General features: G+C 41.9%; 1 protein-coding gene across 19 annotated transcripts in view; it reads left to right on the top strand.

Annotated features, from left to right (window-relative positions):
* The first annotated feature begins 2,408 nt into the window (after window positions 1-2,408).
* EPB41L2 (erythrocyte membrane protein band 4.1 like 2) overlaps window positions 2,409-23,225 on the top strand; it is a 213,617-nt gene continuing 192,800 nt past the window's right edge. For 13 of the 19 annotated variants that reach the window (XM_087444098.1, XM_087444106.1, XM_087444101.1 and 10 more), the window contains exon 1: window positions 2,409-2,537. The gene's annotated coding sequence lies outside the window, so the exon portion shown is untranslated. Of the gene's footprint in view, window positions 2,538-11,697; window positions 11,747-23,225 lie in introns of those variants that run through there. The other 6 variants (XM_087444115.1, XM_087444114.1, XM_087444113.1 and 3 more) reach the window with 2 other exon arrangements.

Genomic DNA, 23,225 nt, shown 5'->3' with positions numbered 1-23,225 from the left:
GGTCTTTCTGCCTGTGGACCATGTAAAGGAAGGGCAGGTTCTCAATCCAGAGCCCCTCCAATGCTTCCACCTGGTTGGGCTTGCCGCCCAGAAAGCAAAAAGATAATAGAATGAATCACCAGTATAGTGAGATCAAGATTTCCTAGGAGCATGCCTGTGGGAGCAAGTTGGTAAGAAAGGGCATTAAGGAGGTCCTGGGTAAATTTCTAGTCCAAATTGCCAGACTGCCTTTGCTTACAGATGGTGCCCAGGACTGAGGCTGTGATGCTAAATTTGGATGTGGTGACTCTCAGGTCTGGTATCTAGATTCCTGTCTGGTTCTTTGTGTCGGTCCCTTGCCTGTTACTCCAGTCTGTCTAGTGGGGAGACCTAGCCTTGTGCTTATCAGTCTGTTTTCCTGGGGATTAATGTTCTGGCCTTGAATCATAGCCTGTAGTCCTGCCCCACGCTGCCTGCATCTCTGGATATCAGCTGTTCAGAACTTTGCCCTGCTTGTCTGTCCAAACCCCTCTTCTGTCCCTTTTAAGACCTCCCTGCTTGCCTGGACTACCACCTGTTGTTTGCCGACGTCTGTATGGTACAGTGCCATATTCCATCTGTTTTCTTCACTTCCTTATAGCTCCCGGAACTTGATTTTTCTACCTTCAGTTCCTGCCAGGCCCTCAGGAATCTGCTCCATTCCATCGAAATGTTGGGGCAAAGTAAGGCTGTGTCTAAAACACAGAGTCTAATTCTTCTTTCACACAATAGCCTTTAGACATTTGATAACAACTTTTCCATCACCTTTGATCATTTCTTTAGGCTAAATCTTGCTAGGTCCACATTTATTAAGGTCACCCATCTATGGATATAATTTAACTTGTCAATATGCCTCTTAAAAGGTGTCAGACAGAAGTGATTCACATGCTTTAATAGAAAATATAGTAGGAATATCATTTTCTATGATAAAGATATTATATTTTATTAATTATGCTACATTTATTTTATTATTTTGCATTAGTATTTTAAAAGGTTTCATCAAGGATAGATCTAGGTTTTATGGGCCCTAAAGCTTGTATAACTTTAGGGACCCTCTTTAATAAAAAAAAAAAAAAATTTACAAAGTTAGTTTCAAGGGCTGTGAAAATGAGGGATCCTGAAGCTTGAGTTTTGTTAGTCTCATTGTAAATCTGCCTCAAAGTTCCTAAGAGTATTGTCTTGTTAAATTCCCAGGTCTTCTTTGCCAGAACTGCTTTCTAATCAGGTTTTCTCTCTGTATGAGTGCGCCTTATTAAGTTTAACTTGGGTACTTAGCATATGGGGATTAAGTAAGTTAACACACCTGAGGTACTTGGAACACTGCCTCGCACGGAAAGCACGCAATAAATGTTAGCAATTATTTTTATGACTTACTAGCAAGACTTTAGCAAATAATTTATCTTCCCCACTCTCAATTTTCTCTTTGATGTAATGGAGATCATACTTGCCCTGCCTTTTTCATAAAGTTATTGTGAGGATCAAATGCTAAAACACGTGAATGTGTTTTGTTAACTGAAAGGCATCACACACGGAAGGTATTGTAACTGAGGTTTCACCCGACATTGTGCATTTGATAAAAGGTTACGTTTCGGAAAGAAAAGAAGACTGCTTTGGCCGAGGCGGAGTCACTAAAGACCTCAGCAGAGGCGAGAGGAGGCAAAAGACTCGAGATGCTGGAGGCAAGGGCCTGCACATCCCGCTTGACACGCCAACGTTCAGAAAAGACGAAATAAGAATCTGAGAGAAAGCGGTGTGATTGTACAAAAGAAACACGGCGGGCGGATTCGCGCGAGTACGTGCGTGCGGCTCGCTACAGCCGGCCTCCACCCAGTCTCCAGCCTCTTCCAGGCCTCCTCACCCTTTGGGTTCAGCATCAAAGCCCCTCCTCCACGGGGTTTCCCTGCTCCCTCCTTCCCTCCCTCAGGAGGAATAAACGGTTTCTTTTCAATGCCCTCTCTGTGGAAGCACTTCTTCCACCCCAGACCGAGGGGGACCCCGTTTTCCCTATTTCCGCGTCTCCAGGGCCTCGCCTCGTGTCTGCCACCGACTAGGCGTTCAATCAAGGTTTCATCAATGAACGCACCTTGAAGATATAACTTTTAAAAGTCGATAAAAGGGCACTTAAGGCGGGATGCGCGGGTAAGAACGCCTTGCACGGCCGCACCGGCAACCACCATCCCGGGAACTCAGAGCGCGGCGCGGTCCCTCCAGCCTGGGTACCGCCGACCGCGCGGCCAATCCTGCGGGAAGAGCCGCCGGCGCGGGGGCGTGGCCGGGGGCGTGGCCGGGGGCGTGGCCCGGGCGCGGGGGTTTCCGCGCCGGGGGCGCGTCCGGCGGGGGCGCGGGAGGAGCTTCCGCCGCGAGGGGGCGGGGCGGGCGCGCCGAGTCCTCTGACGGCCCCAGCCGGGGAATTTCAATTTGAAACCGAGCGGAGGGAGGCGGCGGCGCGGCGGCCCGGCGGCTGGGGCTGGAGCGGGACGGGTCCCGCGGCGAGCGAGCTCGTGGCGTGCGGCGTCCGGGTGAGGAGGCGTGCGGGGCTGCGGAATGGCGGGCGGGCGGGGGCCCCGGGCCGAGCGACGGGTCCCTGCGGAGCTGCAGGGGCGGCTCAGACTTTCCCTCTGGCTGCAGCTGGGAAGCCGATCCCGGGCAGGAAGCGGTGGCGGGACGGTCCCAGCGGGGGGGAGGGTGGCCGGCTTTGGGATCCTGTGCGGCTCCCTCTCTCCTCTCCGCCCCCTCGCTGCCGGACCCCATTCCCGCCCCGGGGTCCGGTCCCGGTGCTCCAGGCGGCTCCCCGCTTCCCCGCCCCACCGCGGTCCCCGCTGCCCGTTTCCCGGGAGCCAGGAGCGGTGGGGGCGCGGTGAGGACGGCGCCGGCCCGCCGGGGTGCCGGGCTCGGGGTCGCGCGTCCCGGGCCCGCGGGCGGCGGGAGGCGGAATCCGGCTCCATCCCGGGCGCGGCGCCCGCCTGGGGGCGCGGGGGCTCCGGGGACACGGGGCTCCGGGGCCGCGGCGGCGCCCTCTGGGAGGATGGTGTGTGAGAGGAAACGCGGGCGCCGGCGCCGCGCCTCCCCGGCCGGCCGCGCGTGGGCACTGAGGGCAGCGGGCGAGGCGGCGCGGCGGGCCCGCGCGCCCCGGGTCCGGCCCCACGTCCGCCCTGCGCGCTCCCGCAGCCGCCCGAGGACGCCGGCGCCCGGGCCCCCGGGGGTCCTCACAATCCTGACCCCCAGGCGTCTCCCCGCAGGTGGCCCGTTTTCCTCCCCCGGGGCCGGGGCAGAGGGGTGGGGGCAGTTTTCGGGTTGCTGCGGGGGAAGGACGCGGAGGAGAACAGGACGGAGCGGGCAGGCGTGGAATGCGCGTCCGGGGCCCGGTCCCCAGCCCGCGACGCCGCCCCCGGCAGCCGGGGTGTCTGCGGGCGGGCGCCGGTCATACGCTTCCCGTGATCGCCAGCCTCCGCTGAGCTCAGGGTTTTCGGTGAGGTTGGAAGAGCGCCGGCCTCCAGTCTGTTATTTTGGGAGGGATCTCTGCGTGGAGGATGCCTTAAATCGAATGCCCCGCGACCACCACCGCTGCCCCTGTTTTTAAGAGCCCTGGGTGGGCAGGAGGGAAGGTGGAACCCAGAGGAGCTGTCGATATATTTTCTGTTTTCCGAATCACATCTTTCCCTCAGTTTCTTGAAGTTCTTGCATCTGAAATGGCATGTGTGTGCCAGGCATCTTGTTCTTCTTGTTACTAAGTTTTTTTTTTTTTTTTAAATTTAAGTAACTCTTCCAGTTTTTCCTTTATTCTTCCATTTTCTTCAGTTCCCTCTTCATTTCTCCTCTTGTTCTTTTTTCTTTTTTCACCGGAATCCATTATCTCTCTATTCTCCATTTATAGTACTGTATTGAGAATTAGAATTCTGGACTGTATCCTATCACACTTCCCCTGGGGTTTTAGCACTCGAGGGAAATCGAGTCAATTTCTTGACCGCAGGAGCCCGGATTTAGAGTTCTGAGGCTTTGAACAGGTTTTACTGGGGAACGAATGGCACTGAATCTTATGCCGTTTCCGTTTGCAGGCTCTTCGCTGTGAGAAATCACTGGGTCACTGTTGCAGCCACAGATGGGGCTGCATGGCAATGCTATCCTGGATTGTGATAAGGGCCAACCGACTACATCCATCAGGCTGACACAACTTTTAAAGAGCTAAGCTGTGTCACCTGTCAGAGCTCGAGTGATCAGTTCTATAATTCAATTTGAAACCACCATCCAACCTCGGATATCTGCACTTTGGGGCTTATTGGAGAACTGTGCAAGTGATAATGGCTTGGAACAATGGCATGGATTTAGGGCTAATTTAATCCTGTCCTGTCTTGCTCACTTCTTGGGCAGAATTCCCGCTGAAGTCAGTAGTGGTCTTGTGTGCAGAAGGACTGCTAAGAACAAGAGGCTGCTCATTTAGAGTAACGGGAGGGGACAGTTTCTTTTCTTTTAAAACATCCCTCTTTAAGAAAGACCTAGTCATAACAGTTCTTTAATTTTTTATCTCTAGTCCAAGTAGTTAGAGCACTGTGTGCAAAGACCTTCAAGAGAAAATAGGTGGGTGAGTTGAGCCCCCAGCCTCAAATTCTTGATATCTAAATTGGATGAGAATTGCTTAAAATGATTAAAAGTGATAAAAAACATCATTTAATAAAGCTAGGATTTCGGTAAAATTATTACCAACTTGTGTAAAAAATTTAAACAGCTATGGAATATTTTCAGCTGGGTATGTGTATTAAATTGGGTGTGTATACAACTGGATTCGCATATTAAAATCTGAAATTTAATTTCAAGTAGAAAGAAGCAAATTTGCAGATTTAGGGGACTTGTCTGAAGAGGGACCCACCAAAAAATACCTATGCAAATATAAAACCAGGATATTCAGATGGCTCCTGCTGTATTTGGAGCCATAGCTTTTGGTAGTTTGTGGATGTACAGGTGTTAATGACCCTCTGGGCCCACCATTAGATTTCGAAACACTCAGAGGTTTCCACGTTAGCTTTGTGCTGATGTGAGTTGGTGATCTTGTTAGGTCTTTTGCTTGTTAATGTAACGTTCTTGTGGTTTACCCTTTCCAAATTACCAGTTCTGAAGAATTGAGTTTAGAAAACCTATCCAGTTGCCAGATTTTAAAAATAGATTTTTAAAAATCAGAACCATGCCCACATGTACCACCCAACCACTTGCTTTCAACTAAAAATATTTGCTAAGATGACAAAGCCGTCCTCAACCAAAATATTTATTGGTAAAATTACTCTGTAATTAGTAATATTGTATAGTTATGTTTAACATCAGGTTTTGCTCTGAATCACCACTCTCACATTACTGTGGCTAGATAACTACAAAGGTTCTATCTTTGCCATTTTATTTAGGAATGTGGGGTTTATATTTTATATAGCAGAATGCTAAATACTTTGAAGGTTTGACTTTGTTTCTGTTTCCACAGGAAAGTATGGGCCTTTTTTTTGCTTTTGTACTGAAGTAGTCTAAAAGCTGTGTGAAGAATTTTGGAAAAGTATGAATTGCTAGTATTTCTGTGAGGCAATAAAATAGTTTATAGGGATCAATACTGCTGAGAGTCAAATTTTGCAGGTCTAAAGCCTGTATTGTTTACACGGAGAAAACAAAGGAAATGTTCTGTGTCCCCCACCCCACCTTTATTTAGAAACGTTTCCAGTGGCCTTGTTTGCTTTTTCAGATTCGGAATTACTGTACCTAACCACTGGGTGCCCTTACAGATTTAAAAGCCTCAAGTCAATGTTTATGCTGGCCTCAGTAGTCAGCAAATACGAGCCAAACCCTAATTTACTGCCCTTTTATAGAATCCTGGAGTCTCAGGGCTGGACCCTTAGGAGTCAGCAAATCCACTTTCAGCCCTTGTTCTCTTCCCCCAACACACAGGCATTTCCAGCCTCTTTGGAAGGCCTGAATTAATAGAAGGTTTGTATATGGTCCGCCCACAGATTCCAGACAGAGCATCCTTTGGGAATGCCATGTTTTGGCACAGACCAGCAAGTTGATATTCATAAGATTTCTATCATTCCTCAGACTGGGCAGTGCCCCAGACTTAAAATCTAAAATGGAGTCAGTGCCTGTTATCATTAACTTTAGGAGGATGGCCTCCAATTATGAATTCTATAGTTATTTGGAAGTTACAGGTAAGCCACAAAGGAAAGAAAGAAATCATCTCCAATATCAGCTAGAATAACTGATAGTGATAGCCAGTGCTTTTTAGTTTTTTTCCTATGAAATGTGTGTGTGTGTGTGTCTGTGTTGTATGAGACAAGGCATATGTGCTGTATATATGTGTTATGTGAAGCACCTATAACATTGTTGGTAGTTAATAAATTTAATGACTCAGTTTGTTGAACCTTTATGAAATATATTGCATGTGCTTTTAGTGAAGATTCTTTGCAAGTCGGAGTTGATGTAGAACCTGGTACTATTTCCTGTAGGAATGTCACTTAGGGAACATTTCATGTAGAGGGTTTGCTTTTCTTACTGCTGGATATTGTTTCCCCTTGTTTTGTGTTGGCTTGAAATCTGTGTGGCTTTCTTAAATGCGTGTTTTTCACGTCTAGAAGGGTAGATAATCTATACATTATTTCCCTAAATATCTAGTGTTCGAGATAGTATTTATTTTAATGAAAATTTCAGTGGTTTTTCCCAATTTTCTCACTTTTAAAGTGATGTCTCTTACTCCTTAGTAGAGGAATAGACTTCGTGTGGCCTGTAAGTGCATTCATACTCCTTCTGGATTTTTTTTTCAAAGATTGAAATTGGGCTACTTTCATAGTCTCAGTTTCAAAATGGAAATATGTTTTCATTTCACATTCTTTTCTGCGTTTTGGTATTTTTTTACTTTAGCACATGAGACCCATAAAGGTCTAAATGTATATAGATTGCTTCCCAAATAATTTTTATAGTAAAATGGAATAAATTTGAGGACTAAGAATTATCTTTCTATTCGCTCTGAGAAGTAAATTAAGTAAGGCTTCGCTTTAGGTAGCCAAGCTGACCCTTCACATATGGAACTAAATTTGGCATCACGGGGATGGTTTTAGTTCTTTCCAGGTTAAGAACCAGAGGGGATGGAAAGGGCTTCACGGTGATTTTGTCCCCGTTCATCTGTAGGACCTTGCTGTCTGGGTCAGGTAGGGAAGTTCATTGTATCTAAACAGAATCTTTCATGCTATGATTGAAAAGCCAGTTTTCTCTTGCTTTGCTCTTTTTATGGCCTCACTATTCAGATACTTAAAAGAGGTGTCTTACCCTCTAATTGCCTTTTTCCGAGGTAATTGTGATTTTAAAAACTTTTTGTATAGGTCTGATTACCCACCTCTCTAATCATCTTTTCCAAGCCCTGAATTCAGTTTTCCAGACCTCCTGATGAGCTGCAGAGCTGGACCCACTACCATGATAACCACAGTGCTGAGCCTGATCATATCTCAGTTTTCTCTGTTCTACCAATGTATGTACACATCCCCGTAGCTTGAAGACACTGAATTAGAGTGTGGTTTATGCTCTGCCATAATTCTCAGGTTCTTCTCCTTTCTGTCCAAACAGGCTACTTGTTTTTCACCTTAGATGCATCTACCTGGAGGACAAAAGGAGTGTGGAGATCACCGAGTTCAGACTCTTGAGCTGGGGTGGGGAGTGGGGTTAGTGAGCCAGGTGTCGTCCAGGGTGGGCCTCAGGGGTTTGTGAACTGCCTGAGGCTGTAAGTAAAGTGGGGTGGGTGAGTGTGTGTGTCAGAGGGAGAGAGATTTTTGGGAGCAGTTTTTGAAAGGGTTTTGGGAAACAAAAAAGATTGAAAATTGCTGATCTAGTTCAGTTCTTCTTTTTGAGATTAGGAAATCGAAATCTTGTGTTCTTTTTTTTCATGTTACTGTATTGCACTTTCATCATTGATCCACCCCCTTCCTCTTGTGCTTATTTCTATTCAGTTGAATTCTTTTAGTTGACCCCTTTACCCAGTTTTTAAGTTTAAACTGAATTCTGATGTAATCTTGGCCTCTTGCATTCTTACCTGTGAGCCTAATGAATGGGCTTTTATTTCCTCACGAGTTTCTTTGATAGAAATATTGATTAGAAAGGATCTGTAACAAGGCCACACTGTTAGGGGCTGGGTAGATTGCCACTTAGGCCAGCGTGACCTTGGGTAAATTATTTCTCAAAGGCTCGGTTTCCTTGTCTTTAGTATGGGGTTAACACTCATAACCTACCTCCTAGAGTTATGTGAGGATTAAATGAGCCGCTGCTTATAAAATGTTTCACATAGTGCCTGGCGTCTGTGAAAACTGTCAGGTGAAGAAAAGACCTAGTGGGCTGCTTATGAATATGTGGTAAGCAGCTTTTTGCAGTGGTCAGGAATTGTTATCTGTGTGGAAGTACAGTCTTTGATATGAAACTGTCATTTCCTGTGGTGATCACAAGTTAAAACCACTTTTTAACAATTTCAGTACCGTATCTCTAGAGTTTTTGAACTTGTAGACAACTTTGTCCTAACAAACCATCTGCCTTTTTTGGTCGTGTACAAAAGAGCATACATATATATACGGCAAAGCTGTGTGGCTCTAGTTTCAATAACACAGGGAGAATGTAGTCTTTTTTGTTGTGTTGCCAGAGCTAACCGATGCTGAGTGTAAAATTTGTGTGCTATATTATAACTTCCGTAAGCTTGTTGGAAGAAAGCTGTTAGTGAAGTTTTTATTGCTGGTGTTTAAATCTCTGCATGTGGTATTAAAATGTGACCTTTGTGAATCCAGTACGTCTTTTTGTACGTGAAGTAGACCTGCAGGTGTGTTTTCCTTCAACTTATGCTAACTTTTAGTTGCCAACAGTAAGAAATCAGGAGGTTTCACATAAATATCTTTATTTTAGGCTTCTCTGGGAAAATTGGAGGATCTTGGGAAACACTGGGCCCACGCTCCTCCATTGCAACAACCATGAGCTAGACCTTAGTAGTTCCTGCCCCATCTGGCACGGGTCACCCTTTCCCTACTGTGCCGAAGTCTCTCCCGTTCCTTTTCTTACCTGTAGACCTTGTCATTCATTTGCATTAGATGTCTGGCTGCTTTAGACTGTTGAGTTTGCACCTCTTTAACTAAATATCAATTAAAAGATGCAAAAGAGCCTAGATAATGTGTGACCTTCAAGTAGGTGTTCCTGCCAGGGGGTGCTTTTCTATTCCTTGGGGCAGCGGTCCTTTCCCGCTTCTCCCTTTGTGAAGGCTGACCTTTGGGTCGCTACCATTCGTAGTTTATGGAGCCCATTAATCAGTGCTCAGCACGCAGTAGGCCCTTAGTGACATGTGGAAAGAATGCTCTTTCTAGTTTCTTCCTAGACTTCATGACTCACTGCTCATAAACAGATCGCTTGTTCTCTGAAGCCTAGTGTCACGCCACGGCAGCCCATAGCTGTACCTTATTTGTATATTATTTGGCTTTTTGTTCATTTCATTCTTTAATATTTTACCGTGTATCTCTAGAAGATAACTTTCTTATAAACATACCTGGAGTACCATCATTACACTAAAAACTCCCTAATATCGAATATCCAATTGTTGGTATTCAAATCTCCAATTATCTCAAGTAGCAATTTTTAAAAAAATTGAGATATTATTGGCATATAAAATTATATTAGTTTCAGGTATACAACATAATGATTTGGTATTTTTATATATTGCAGAATCATCACCACAATAAATCTATTAATAAGTCTAACATCCATCACCACATATAATTACAGATTTTTTTTCTCCTGATGAGAACTTTTAAGATCTATTTTCTTAGCAACTTTCAAATATACGATACAGTATTATTAACTATAGTCACCATGCTGTGTATTACATCCCCAGAACTTGTTTATTTTATGTCTGAAAGTTTGTGCCTTTTGAGCCCCTTTACGTATTTTGCCTACTCCCTGACTGCCCGCCTCTGGCAACCACCAGTCTGTTCTCTGTATCTCAAGTATCAGTTTTTGAAAAAAATTATTTGACTCGAGATCCAGATAAAATCTGCACATTATGATTGGTCGATATATCTTTAAACACTAATAAGCTGTAGTTTCCCCTTCATCTCTTATTTTTCTTTGCAGTTTATTTGTTGAAGAAACCCAATTGGTTTTCTATATGGTTTCCCGCAGCCTGAATTTTGCTGATTTCAACTCTGTAGTGTAGTTAACGTGTTCCTCTGTCCTCTGTGTTTTCTTTGAATTGGTAGTTGGATCTGGAGACTTGGTCTGATTCAATTTCTTTTTTCCTTTTCCTTTTTCGTCGTGGGGTGGGTAGGATTCCTCCCGAGGAAGCTAGGTGTGGGCTTCTGTTTGACACCTCTTGCTGGCTTTGCCTCCAGCCTCCACCCTGGCTGCAGGTGCTCTCACATCAGCCGCTTTGTCATCTGCTTGACCTGTGCTGGACAAGGGCACCTTATGCTGGTGGATTGGCTTTGTTCTACGTTCCATTTTAAGTAATCCAATAAGGCCAGAAGCATTGATAATCGATAAACGTGAAAAATGAAGAAAAATAACTATTTTGGAGCATAGACTATAAGCCAGGTACTGTAGCTTGTGCTTTACACGTTAGTATCGCCATCCTTACCGCAGCATCTGGAAGGTGGTCCGCAGCTCATTTTACAGGTGAAAAACCGAGGCTTAAAAATGGAATAAGTCCGGCCGGCCCCGTGGCTTAGCGGTTAAGTGCGTGCGCTCCGATGCAGGCTGCCCGGGTTCGGATCCCGGGCGCGCACAGACGCACTGCTTCTCCGGCCATGCTGAGGCCGCGTCCCACATACAGCAACTAGAAGAATGTGCAACTATGACTTACAACTATCGCTTGGGGCTTTAGGGGAAAAATAAATAAATTAAAAAAAAAAAAATTTAAAAATGGAATAAGTTGCTCAAGGGCACCCAGCTTGTGTGCTGCTAAAAATTCTGTGTCTTCTGCTGGAGAGGGAGGGCCTGTTATTGCTTTTAATTGCTTGATGCTATTACCCTGTAGAATTGAAGTTTTTAGGAATTTGTTGGCATCTACAGCATCTGATTATTATAAAAGACAAGCTTGTTTCCTAACTGGTTTTCCGCCTCCTGGTTTTCTTTTGTAAAGGTGTGATTATGCGGCTGACTGAGTATGTACTGCTTTTCATTGTGTAAGTCTCCAGTCATGCTGGAATTGGGAGTACGCCTCATCTTGTTTTTCACGTTAGTATAACGTTTCCAGTCTGATGTTTCAACATAAGAAAAACAGACCAGAGTACAAAACACATCAGAATAAAATGTGGCTTGCCCCCTCAGTTCTTGTCGTTCAGGCGGTGTTATACTTTTTGCCATTTCATTTACAGTGCAAAGGGCATTCCCTAGGGTGCTCGGATCTGGTTTAGAAAGTGAGGTGCTACTATGAGGATTATCAGGAAAAGTAGCAGATCCCCGCCCAAACTCCCTTCATGACAGATTTCTGCTCCCCAGAGGCAGCCGCTTTCAGTCCTTTTGGTTTTATTATCCGATGTGTTTTGTCTAAATAACACAATTCTCTTGGTTTTTGATTTTTGCATTTTATCTAAAATTATTATCTAATAATAGTTGTTGACCTTCTACCCTGGTTGGAGTTAGCCTCCTTTCCTAACTCCCTCTTCCCACTCACAGACCCACACTCCTGCCTTGTCCACAGCACACGGAGGCCACAGCGAAGCCGTGTAAACTGCTTTGATTGCAGGTACTTTCTTTTACAACTTTTTGTTTTATCCTGAAGTTATTTGCCTTATCTTTTTCCTTATTTGCATAGTTTTCTTTGTACCATCCTAATTTAGCCCTAAACTGTGTTGAAAACTATATTGACAACCATTTTCTTTTTTTCTTGGAGACCTCCTTCCTAGGCCCTCCATCCTCCTGGACTGGTTTCTTTCTAGAACAGCAATATTCTGGGAATTCCCTGTGCCTCTCTTGCTGGGCTCCTAGGTTCCTGGGCTCCCTGTGCCTGTCTTAACTCTTACCTTACATGAGTACATCCTTCAGTAGTTTCCCAAGAAGTGCAGATAGAAGGTGAATTTCTTGAGGTCTTGCATGTCTTAAAGCAACTTTTTACCACTCTTAAAATGCCTTTCTGTGCTTTCAGTTTGAATGCTTTTATAGTTTGGCTGGGTATAGAATTCTAAGCAACTGATTACTTTCCCTCCGAATTCTGAAGGCATCAGTCACTCTGTTGTATTTCAGCATCCCAGTGTTGCTGTTCAGGAGACTGGTGCGATTCTAATTTCTGCTTCTATATGTGTGGCTGGTTTGTTCTCTTTAAAAGTTTTCAGGATTTTTTCTTTGAACTTGATGTTTTGAAATTTCGTGATGGTGTGCCTTGGTGTGGGAGGTTTTTACGCATGTGCTGGGCACTCGCTCAGTGGCCCTTTCAGCTTGGAACTCTTGTCTTTCAGAAATAGTCCTCTGTAATAATTTCTCCCTCTATGTTCTCTGTTCTTTCTGGAGCTCCTACTTTTGGATGTTGCATTTCCTAGACTGACTCTCCAATTTTGTTACTTTTTTCTCTCTGACATCATCACTTTTGTCTTTTTGTTCTGCTTTTTGCTTTTTGGGAAATTTCTTCAACATTTTCTTATAACCTCTTTACTGAATTTCTTTGTTTTCCTATTTTCCAAGCTGTTCCTGGGACACTGAATATTCTTTCTGGTAATGTCGTTTTCTTGTTCCACGTGTGTAGTATCTCCAATCCTGCCTTTCTTGATGTCCCTTTGCACTTGCTTTCCCTCTGTGTGGGTGCTCTTCCCTCCGATACTTGCATGGCTTATTCCCTTAACTCCTTCAGATCTTTGCTTCCCATGATCATTTATTTGAAACTACAGCCCTGCTCCCACCTCAACCCCAGTACACCCTAAATCTCTTCTTTGTCTTTTCTTTCTTCTATCCAGTCATGCCCTACATAACGATGTTTTGGTCCATGAAGGACCACATATGTGATGGGGGTTCTATAAGATTAGTACCATATAGCTTAGGTGTATAGTCGGCTATGCCATCTAGGTTTGTGTAAATGCTGTAGGAAAGGAAGAAATTTTCCTCTACCCTTCTGGGTTCTTCTGGCTGGTCTAAGAATTAAATTGATATGAGACGGGTTAATAGGAGAAAAAGTTTAATAACATGTATACGTGGGAGAAACCCAGAAAAACCAAATAACTTGCCAGAATGGCCAAAGTCCTCACCTTAAATACCATCCTCAGCTAAAGACAAAGAAGATGTTGGGGGTGGGGAGAGTCAGGGACTTCAAAGGGAAGGAAGGAGATTCAGAGGTGGGTGAAAAACAGCAAATGTTTGGAAAACACGTGTGTGTTTGGCCACACAGAAACAGAACACAGAGCGAGCCCAACAGTCTTTTCTAGGTTCCTCCCTGTCCATCACCTAGTTCATGTTATGAGGTGATAGCTCACTTCCTGAGACAGATTTTTGTATCTGAATTCTTTTAGGCAGTTAAGGAGGAGGTAACAAGAAAAAGTTTTCTGAGTCTTTTGTTTCTTGAAAATAATCAGCCTAAAGTAATGTTCATGTTAAAGAGACACATTTTGGGGTGGCAAATTTTGTTCCCCTTCAGTACATTCTTTTTCTTTTTTTTTGCAGGGTAAGATTTGCCCCAAGCTAACCTTACCCTGTTGCCAATCTTCATCCTTTTTTTTTTTTTTTCCCTCCCCTCCACCCCCAACAAAGCCCCAGTACGTAGTTGTGTATAGTTGTAAGTTCTTCTGATTCTTGTATGTGAGCCACCTCCACAGCACGGCTACTGACAGACGAATGGTGTAGGTCCACATCTGGGAATTGAACCCAGGCCACGGAAGTGGAGCCCGCTGCACTTTAACCAGTAGGCCATCAGCGCTGGCTCGCCTTTGGTACATTCTTGATGTTCACACAATGACAAAATTGCCTAACGATGCATTTCTCAGAACATGTCAATGTGTTACTGTAGTGTATATTATCATCTGATACATTATATATTTTACTTTTTGTTGATTGACCCTCCACCCACCAAAATGTAAGCTGTGTGAATGCAAATATTTTCATCTATTTTGTTTACTCCAGTATTTCTAGTGCCCAGAACAGTGCCTGGCACAGAGTAGGCACTATGTAAATATTTGGTGATTGAGTAATTGGACCTCCTTGTTTTCTGTATAGCGCCTTACATCTGCCCTCTGTAGGTTCCCTGAGCCCAGAGCCTTTCTTCCTTCAACTTCTCTACAGAGTGAACCTCCTGTCTTCTGGCTGCAAAGGTTTGGAAGGGGTTGGGGGGGAGAGAGAGAGAGTGAGTGAGTATGAGTGTGTGTGTGTGTGTGTGTGTGTGTGTATGTGTGTGTGTGTAGGAGGGGTTTAAATGTTCCTTGTACTTACTTCCAACTGGTCTCCTATTTTCAGCTCTCTCACCTCAGCCCTCGGTGGTATGTGGAACCTCCAGTTCCTAAGGCTCTCAGGGCTTCTCCGACAATCAGATTGTTTCTTAACAGGCCTCCACCAAAACAGGAATTCAGGTTTCGGCTTCCTCTGCTCTGCTAAGTCAGTTACTTTGCACATCTGTTTTCCATCTTCTAAAATTTTGTTGATATATGTCATATGCTGGCCTGTCCCCTCCCGTTTTTTTGTTTTTGTGGATTTGTACCTTTTTTTTTTAATTTCCTTACTGTCATTTTAGTGTGGTTTTGAGAGAGAGCAGAAATTAACTCATGTTCAACCCACTGATTTTAGGGTTTTAAATTGATAAAAATAACATTCCCAAGATTACTGTGGTACTCACAATTTGGTAAGGACTGCAGCCATAATAAAATTGTCCTTTTTTTTTTTATCATACCAGATGCTGCATTGAACTTCAGTTATATATATTATAGAGAGAGAAAAAAGTCAGGCGATTGAGTCGACATCTAGGGTGGATGGGAATGGATGACTGATACATCATTGAACCAGAAGGTGCTTCCCAGGAAGAGTTCAGCAAATGTATTATATTTTTTTCCTGTGATATTTCAAGGATTAGTTCAGTACAAGCATACAAATCTTATAATACATACTTGAACTAGATTTAAAAATACACAATAAAAACAAATTTGGTGAATATGTATCAGAAATGGCAACTTTATAGAGTTTAATGAATATCTTAGTTTGTCTTTAGACTGACACATGGTTTTCATACATAAATTTAAATATTCTTTGACTGTTGACTTAGTGATTAGAGGAACCTTTGAACTCATGTAGGTTCTGTTAAATACTTTTAGGGTGAAAAATTTCATTACTAGGGAATAAATAGGGAGTGGGAATTACGTTAATGTGAAGATATACACATTAGGGATTTTTGTGTATGGGTTTGGTGAAAGTGAAACAAAAATGGAGGTTCTGAATAAGGTGGTGGCTGTGAGGTCTGAGGAAGCTCCGGGAAGATCCAAAGGCCCATGCATGCATGTGGTTAGCATTGGTTAAGTTGCCCAGTGGATTTTAGGGATTTATAAATTCAAATACTCTATTCATTAGTGTAGAAGATGTTGCAGGCAAGAGATCAGGACAGTATTTCCCTGATGTCTGGTGGTATGTTAAAATGATTTGAGATGGTATACAGATGAATCTTTATCTTTTTTTTCCCTTCAGAATTTTTTTTTTTTTTGTGAGGAAGATTAGCCCTGAACTACCATCCGATGTCAATCCTCCTCTTTTTGCTGAGGAATATCGGCCCTGAGCTAACATCCATGTCCGTCTTCCTCTACTTTATATGGGACGCCTCCACAGCATGGCTTGACAAGCAGTGTGTCAGTGCATGCCCGGGATCGGAACCTGCGAACCCCCGGGGCCGCCTAAGTGGAGTGTGCAAACTTAACCGCTATGCCACTGAGCCAGCCCCATGAATCTTTATCTTTTAATGGTTAAATATATATGTTAGTGTGCATCAGAAAAATATACTATGTATATGCAAAACTATAATTTTGTTGATATTAGCATAAAGCTCAAGTAGGTATTTTTTAAGTGACTTGATTTAAAGATAAGTATTAAATAGTAATACAGTGGCTGTTTGGATTTAGCAAAAATTATAAAGTAGGTATGTGAATAACTAAAGTTTGAGAAATATTGGGTAGGTTCAAAAATATGATGTCCTTAATCAAAGTACTTTGATGCATTTCTGCTTTCTCCTAACAGATAACAGTATAAAACTATCTATGGTGACTGTGGCATAGACTTCTAAGGGTTTTCTGTTCTTTCCTTCTTTTTTAAAATTCTATTTTAATTTGTGAAGTTTTTTTATCTTTTCAAAATAAATCCTTAAAATCTCACTTGATCCTTAAAACAATTTCATACCCTAGGTCTGACAGATAAGAAAAGTAAATCAGAAAGAGGTTAAACTTATCTAGAGTCACTTGGCAATTTAATTCTGGAGCTTTGGCCAGAGCTGTTCCCTCTACTCTGGGCCCTTCTTTGGCTGCTGATGGAATTGCCAGTTGGTTTTCTTGGAGAACTCAGGAAGCCTGCCAAGTTTTGTAGCTACAGGCCTGTCTTCTGGCTTTCATATATGTGTATCTTGAGCGCTGAAGGTAGACAGAGCTAGGTCTTCCAAAAATAGTTCAATCAACGTGTCAACATTTTGAAGTACTGTTGAGAAAACTAGGAGATAGAAGTCCTGTGGGAATTGGTGCCAAATGCCTTCACAAGTCTTAGCCAGTGGGGCCGTGGTCATATGCTAGGTAATGGTGCGTATTCAACCTTCATTTTGGGAGCCCATTTTTATTATGATAATCTTTTACTTTTCCCCAGTATGCTCTGTTTAATTGCTTTTAGATTCTGGTAGAAAAGCTGCTGAATGAACATCTTCCTTGAAAAATTTTCTTTAATCTACTTCTCTTAAGGAGAAAAGGAAAACTTTATTTTTCTTAATAAAATGAATAAAAATTCTATGGGAAAGGTTCAGGTGTCAAGCAATGAGTTGGGTCTGTCCACCGACAAAGGAATCGGGAGGTTATCCATGAGCTTGTAACCAGAACTGTTTTTGGATCTTGGCCATGAAAATCAACATCAGTAGAGCCTGTGTCTTAATTTCCTTAATGCCAAGTTTGTCTGGTTTAAATTATGCACATGTGGGAATGTGAACAAGTTCGTTCTTCCCCCGTCTCCCTCCGCTCGCAGACAGAAAAATAAAGGTATGTTGAAGATCTTCTCAACTTTTGCAGCCCTGCAGTGAAGAGCCGTGGATGTGGGCGGCCGATGTAGTGCACATGTGGCTCCAGCTTTTCTCCTAATTGAGGCCAGTTCACTTTCATCCCCAGTGCTGCAAGCTTAATGGAAAGACTTGAGGGTGGATTCTAGAGCATTCTCTGGATCTGTGGTCTCTGTTACTTGCTCTGTGCAACACACATGATAGCAATGAAGGATAATGGGGCTCTTTTTTAAGAACATTTTTTTTGTTAGATTTTTTGAAGTCGTGTTTTTACTGTATTTGATTATCTATTGAAGTGGTTTTTGGAGAAAAGAATGTATCATTGTCAGTTATAGAAAAGTGTTTTTCTTTTTTAAACTTTTTATTGTGGAAAATTTAGAATATATTCAGAAGTAGAGAGACTAATAGTATAGTGAACTCCCTGTACCCTCTTTGAAAATTCCCAGCACATGGCCAGTCTTGTTTCATCTGTAGTTCCCTTCCGCTCCCTGATACCCCTGTCTGCCCATTATTTAGAGCAAATTCTAGAGATCTTGTAATTTCATTTGTAAAAGGATAAGTAAGATACCCTCCCCTTTCTTTTTGGCATGCTCTTTGTGGTCTCCAAAATCAAGTTCATGTTCATTACTGCTTTTGTAGAATTACAGAAGTTAGTTCATTTATGGCATATTCAGTTGTCACGCTTTTGGAATTAATATCTGAATGTTCTGGTCAGTGAAAGCAGTTTCATCTAAATGTAGCGCTGTGGACACGGACGTGCTTTAGCCAGTGCTAAAAAACCTAACAATTTTTAAACCAAATGTGAACTGATCTTCAAATTTTACTATATTCTCAAGGTATTGTTGATGTTCTGTATTTTTTTCCCATTGCTCCTGCTTGTGTTTACATTAGATGTTAATGTTTTTCGATTTATTTTTTTTCTTTCCTCCCTCCTGTCCTCCCTTCCCACCTCCCTCTCCCACCCCGCCCTTTTCTCTCTGTCTCTTTCATTCTTCTTTTGCTTAGCATGGTTTAGTGGCAATGTGTTGGAACAAGACCAAGTGAAACATTTTTTTTTCAGCTGACTGAATTTTAATGGGACTACACAGTTATTATAAAATCACATCACCCCGCCGTGTGTATGGTCTGTCTGGCGGTGTAGACGGGGCAGTACAACGATCAAACATTGATCATATGCTAGTTTAGAAATCACATGTAAAACATGGGCATTATAGCTGAAGCTGTCAATCACTTAATAGTTGAAGTGTCTTTCCTAATTACACAGGCAAGATTTTTATGTTGGAGATAGTTTATTTTATATTTTAATTTGTACTTTTAACTAAAACATAGTTTAGTATATTTTCTTTGTAAAGACATTACATATTGAATTAGTTTATTTTAATTTGTACTTTTATTAAAATATAGTTTAATATAATTTCTCTGTAAAGACATTACCTATTGCCTTAGAAAATATTGATAATAATAGGTTACATTTCTTGAATATGGGTCAGATACTGTTCTGTAAGCATGTTTACATATGTTCATTTAATCCTCACAGTAAGCCTGTGTGGTAGGTACTGTAATTCTAGGTTTGCCTGATAAGAAAACTGAGGCGCCGTGAGGTTAAGTAACTTGCTCAGGGTCGCTCAGCGAATTAATGGCAGAGCAGGGATTTGAACTCAGGGCGCCTGGCTCCAGAGCCTGCAGTTGTAACTGTTGTCCTGTATTATCCCTAAGAATATGTAAATTCCTTCTTCACACCCTCTTCCTACTTGCATTCCCCTGCCCAGAGGTAAATATTTTGAACCAGAGCCACGATTACACTATTGCATTAGGATATAATTTGATCACTGGGGGTAGTTTTCGTTCAGAAACTTGAAAGCAGTTAATGAGATTGTACTCACGTTCTGTTACTGGCCTTAGTTATGATGGAGAAAGGGGGAGAAGTGGAAGCATGTAGAAAGGAAGGTGGTAACCACTGGTGTCTGTCTTCCTTCTCCCCCACTGTTTTTTAAAATGGAATGTTGAGTTCATCTAGAATGTTGACAAGTCACAAAGGAGTTGCTGAAGTCAGTAGTTCAGAGTACCACTGAATGATCGAAAGTTTTGTCTTCGGTTGAGTATCCTGAAGTGCCAGGTGTATTGTTGGAATTTTGGTGGTCATTGGTCTGTCCTGAAATGTGTCCTGTGGGAGTTTGTCCTGGAGTGACTGGTATTTTAACAAACCAGGTATCTGACATTGTTTTTTTCCGAAAGGAGCAGAGAGGAGAAAGAAAATTGTTTTGTCCCCAAGTCCCAGTCCACCAATTACTAAGTGTGAGATGGGACAAGTGATGTTGCTTGTGTCTTTCTCTTAAGTGGTTCAGATGCCCTGAAATAAGTTCTGATCTGTATAAAATGTTGTCTGTGGCTTATTCATTTGTCTCTGCTTATGGAGAAGGTCATTTAAAGTGCCCTTCCTTAGCGGAAAAGCATAGACAAAACATTTGATAAAGCTTTCATGGTATCTTGATGGCAACTTTGGGGAAAAACTGTTCAGTGGAGGGAAGTCTGGTGTTTGTTACTGAAATTTTAACCTTGGTTGTCTCCTATCTAAAGTATTTTTGCCAGTGATTTTTATGACAGACAAGGACTGCTGATCAGATTTACAGATTTCATGGAAGATGGTAGGGAAACCTAATTTGTGTACAGATTATCTTGCTAGCTACAAAATGGGTTGAAATAAACAAGATGAAATTTGTTGGAAATAAAAATTGTCTGCTTAATTATAAGTTTCTTTAAAGAGTTCTAAAATGGTGCAGTCTTGGCCTTCTTTTCAATGTGAATTTTTATTAAAAGGTAGTAGATATCTTTGTATACCTCAGTGCAAGGCACTTTGACTTCTGGTCTCACCACTGCAGTGAAATTGTTCTTTTCCAGGTAATAGATGGTCCTGTTATCAAGTCTACTGAGTACATTTTTTCTCTATTATTTTTGACTTTGACCAAACTTACTGTCTTTGAAATTCTCTCTTGACATGTTAGAGCTCTTTGTTCTACTTCTTCTGCTCTCTGCAGGCTTCTTTTCCTCTGATGATTCCTTCAGTTTTCCAGGGTTCTGTCCTCAGCCTTTGATTCTTAGTCTTGACTAATTTTGTATCACCCAAGACTTCAGTTACCATCATAATCTATTAGCTCAAAATCTATTTCTAGGCTAAGTCTTTCTCTTGAGCTTTGGATCCTTATCTGACTTTGATGTATAGGAATCTCTAATAATACATCAAAGAAAGTTTTTAAATGGATGTGTGAAATATGTTGTGCAGAATGTGGGCTGTAATTGATTATTCTGCTTTGACTTGGGATATTTTGTTTATTTTTAGATATTGCATTCTAAGGGGTATGTAGTATGCACTAAGTATATATTTGCTCAGTAAAAATGAGGGGAAGCTTAGACAAACTGAAACCATGTCCATGGAAGGGTGCCTGGGATGTTGAGATCAGGAGAAACCATAGCACCTGAGGAACTAGCTGTTGAGATAACTGAAGGAGTAAGACTTGCTGGAGTGGGCAACTTGTTGAGAGCTATCTTTTGAGCACTGGCTTTCTCACTTCTTTTTTTTTTTTTTTTATCTTGGCCCTTTATTGATATGGAAGCCCATGTGCGTATATATGTGTGTGTATGTGAATAACAGAAACAAGCTTCATAAATTACTTCTTGGCCTTACTCTGCAGTATGTTGAGATTTTCTTTTCTTTAATAATAATAATAATAAAACTAAAAATGTCAGCCAACAATTCGGTAACTTGATTTCACAACCCACCAATGGACTGTGATCTGTGTTTGAAAAACCCTTTTTCGTGGGTAAGACTAAGAGATTTGGATAAGGGAAGTTTCCTTCCTGGTCTGAGAGGAACTTTTTTTTTTTGTGAGGAAGATCAGACCTGAGCTAATATCCATCGCCAATCCTCCTCTTTTTGCTGAGGAAGATTGGCCCTGGGCTAACATCTGTGCCCATCTTCAAGAGGAACTTTTTAACAGTGGGAGCAGGCAGAGAATGGAGTGGGCTGCCTTGGGAGGGAGTGACTTCCCCCGGGTTTGAAGGACGCAGGCCAAAGGCTGATAATTGCCTGTTGGAAGGTGGGAGGAAGATTCACAGGGTGGGAGATGTGACTTTGTGACTACCGAGGTGTCCTACAAGTCTAAGATTTTATGATTTTCATTTTGTGACTTGCTGAAATTTTAAGGTGATTAAAGATATTTAAAGGTAGAAAATATTAATTCTGAATTTATTTGTTAATATTCTACTTTCTTAAGTCAAAAATGTCTGTGTTCTTTTCTAGACATTAGAAAATTTTAAAGTTAATTAAAAAATTTTATAACCTAACTTTATTATTTCAGCTTTTTTTGTGTGTGTGAGGAAGATTGGCCCTGAGCTAATATCTGTTGCCAGTCCTCCTGTTTTTACTGAGGAAGATTGGCCCTGAGCTAACATTTGTGCCCGTCTTGATAAGCGGTGTATAGGTCCGCGTCCGGGATCTGAACCTGTGAACCCTGGGCCGCCGAAGCAGAGCACGCGAACCCAACCACTACGCCACTGGGCTGGCCCCAGCTTTTTTTTTTTTTTTTACATGAAGAAGCTTTATTTCGAAAGTTTTAAATATATACAAAAGTAAATTGAATAGTTGAATAACTCTCCACCCCGTGCATTCCCATCACCCAGCTTTAACAGTTATCAGCTCATGGCTTGTTTTATCTACATCCCTATTCGCTTCATCCCCAACTATATTATTTTGAAGCAAATCTCAGGCATCTTGTCATTCCATCTACATGTATTTCAATATATATATATATCTCAAAGCTAAGACTCTTGAAAAAAATTACAATACCCATTATTACACCTAAAAAAATTAACAGTATATCCTTTATATCATCAGTTATTCACTCTGTTCAAATTTCCAGTTGTCTTTGTTTTCTTTCAGTTTTTTTGTTTGAATTAGGATCCAGATTAGGTCCACATATTGCAATTAGAACCTTAAATCTATAGGTTCGGTCTCCTCTTTTTTATTTCCTTGTCATTTATTTTTTTGAAGAAATTGTATTGTTTGTCCTACATCATTCCCACAATTTTTATTTTGCTGATTTAATTCCTGTGCTGTAGTTTAATCTGTTCCTGTCCTGTAAATTGGTAGTTACATACAGAGGGTTTTTATCAGCTTCAGGTTCAATTTTTAAAATATTTTTTTGCTGTGAGTATTTCATGGGTTCTGTTATTTCTTAAAACCACTCAAAGAGTATACCAAAGCTAATTGTTAAGGCGATTGGATTTCTTTCTTAGTTCTTATTTTCTGAAATCATTGTAAGCCAAATTCCCCATAAAAACAGATGGAACCACTTAGAAATTTTGGAAGATGCTAATTCTCTGCAAACACCACATCCAAATACAAATTACACAAGCGTCTCTAGTCCAGCTTCATTTCCAAAAAAGAAACGGAGAAAGCAGATGCCTTAGTAGTTTCTACAGACCACAAACCAAGTTTTCAGTTAAAGTGAGACATTTTACAGTAAAATAAGTCTTGATTTTTCTAGCAAAATATAGAAACATACCAGTTTTGCTAGTTTAATTTCCCACCCAGTAAGCCAGTTTGTTAGTGACTACCTCCCCCACCCCGACCCCCCTTCCTGGGCAGTTGCAAATAAAAGTGGAAGATGGTGAGTCAAAAAGCAACCAGCATATGTGGGGAACAGATAACTGTTCTGCAGTGATCCTTTTGAAGGATGTTTGTAATCTTTTTTTTCCTGCCTTTTATCATGGAAAATTTCAAATGTGCAAATAAATAGAGAAGATAGGATAAGGAACATCCACATCCCCACAGCCTAGTTTTTCCCCCTCATGTTTGTACGCTTTCTAGAAGTGCATGGGATCACACTGCTATTACCAGAATCTTCTCTTTTTTTCGTTTGTTGTGAAGCTTGTGGCATAGGCCTTTAGTCCTTTTTTCTTTCTTTTGTCGGTGTTGGTAAATCTTTTGCTAGATTTTATATTATTTTGTTTTATTTTGGTTGGT

This window comes from Ceratotherium simum, chromosome 19 (genome assembly GCF_057802395.1).
Source record: "Ceratotherium simum simum isolate JZ-2026a chromosome 19, ASM5780239v1, whole genome shotgun sequence".
NCBI lineage: Eukaryota > Metazoa > Chordata > Mammalia > Perissodactyla > Rhinocerotidae > Ceratotherium > Ceratotherium simum.
The sequence above is the reverse complement of the archived record's forward strand: the minus strand, read 5'-3'. Positions and strand labels throughout refer to the sequence as shown.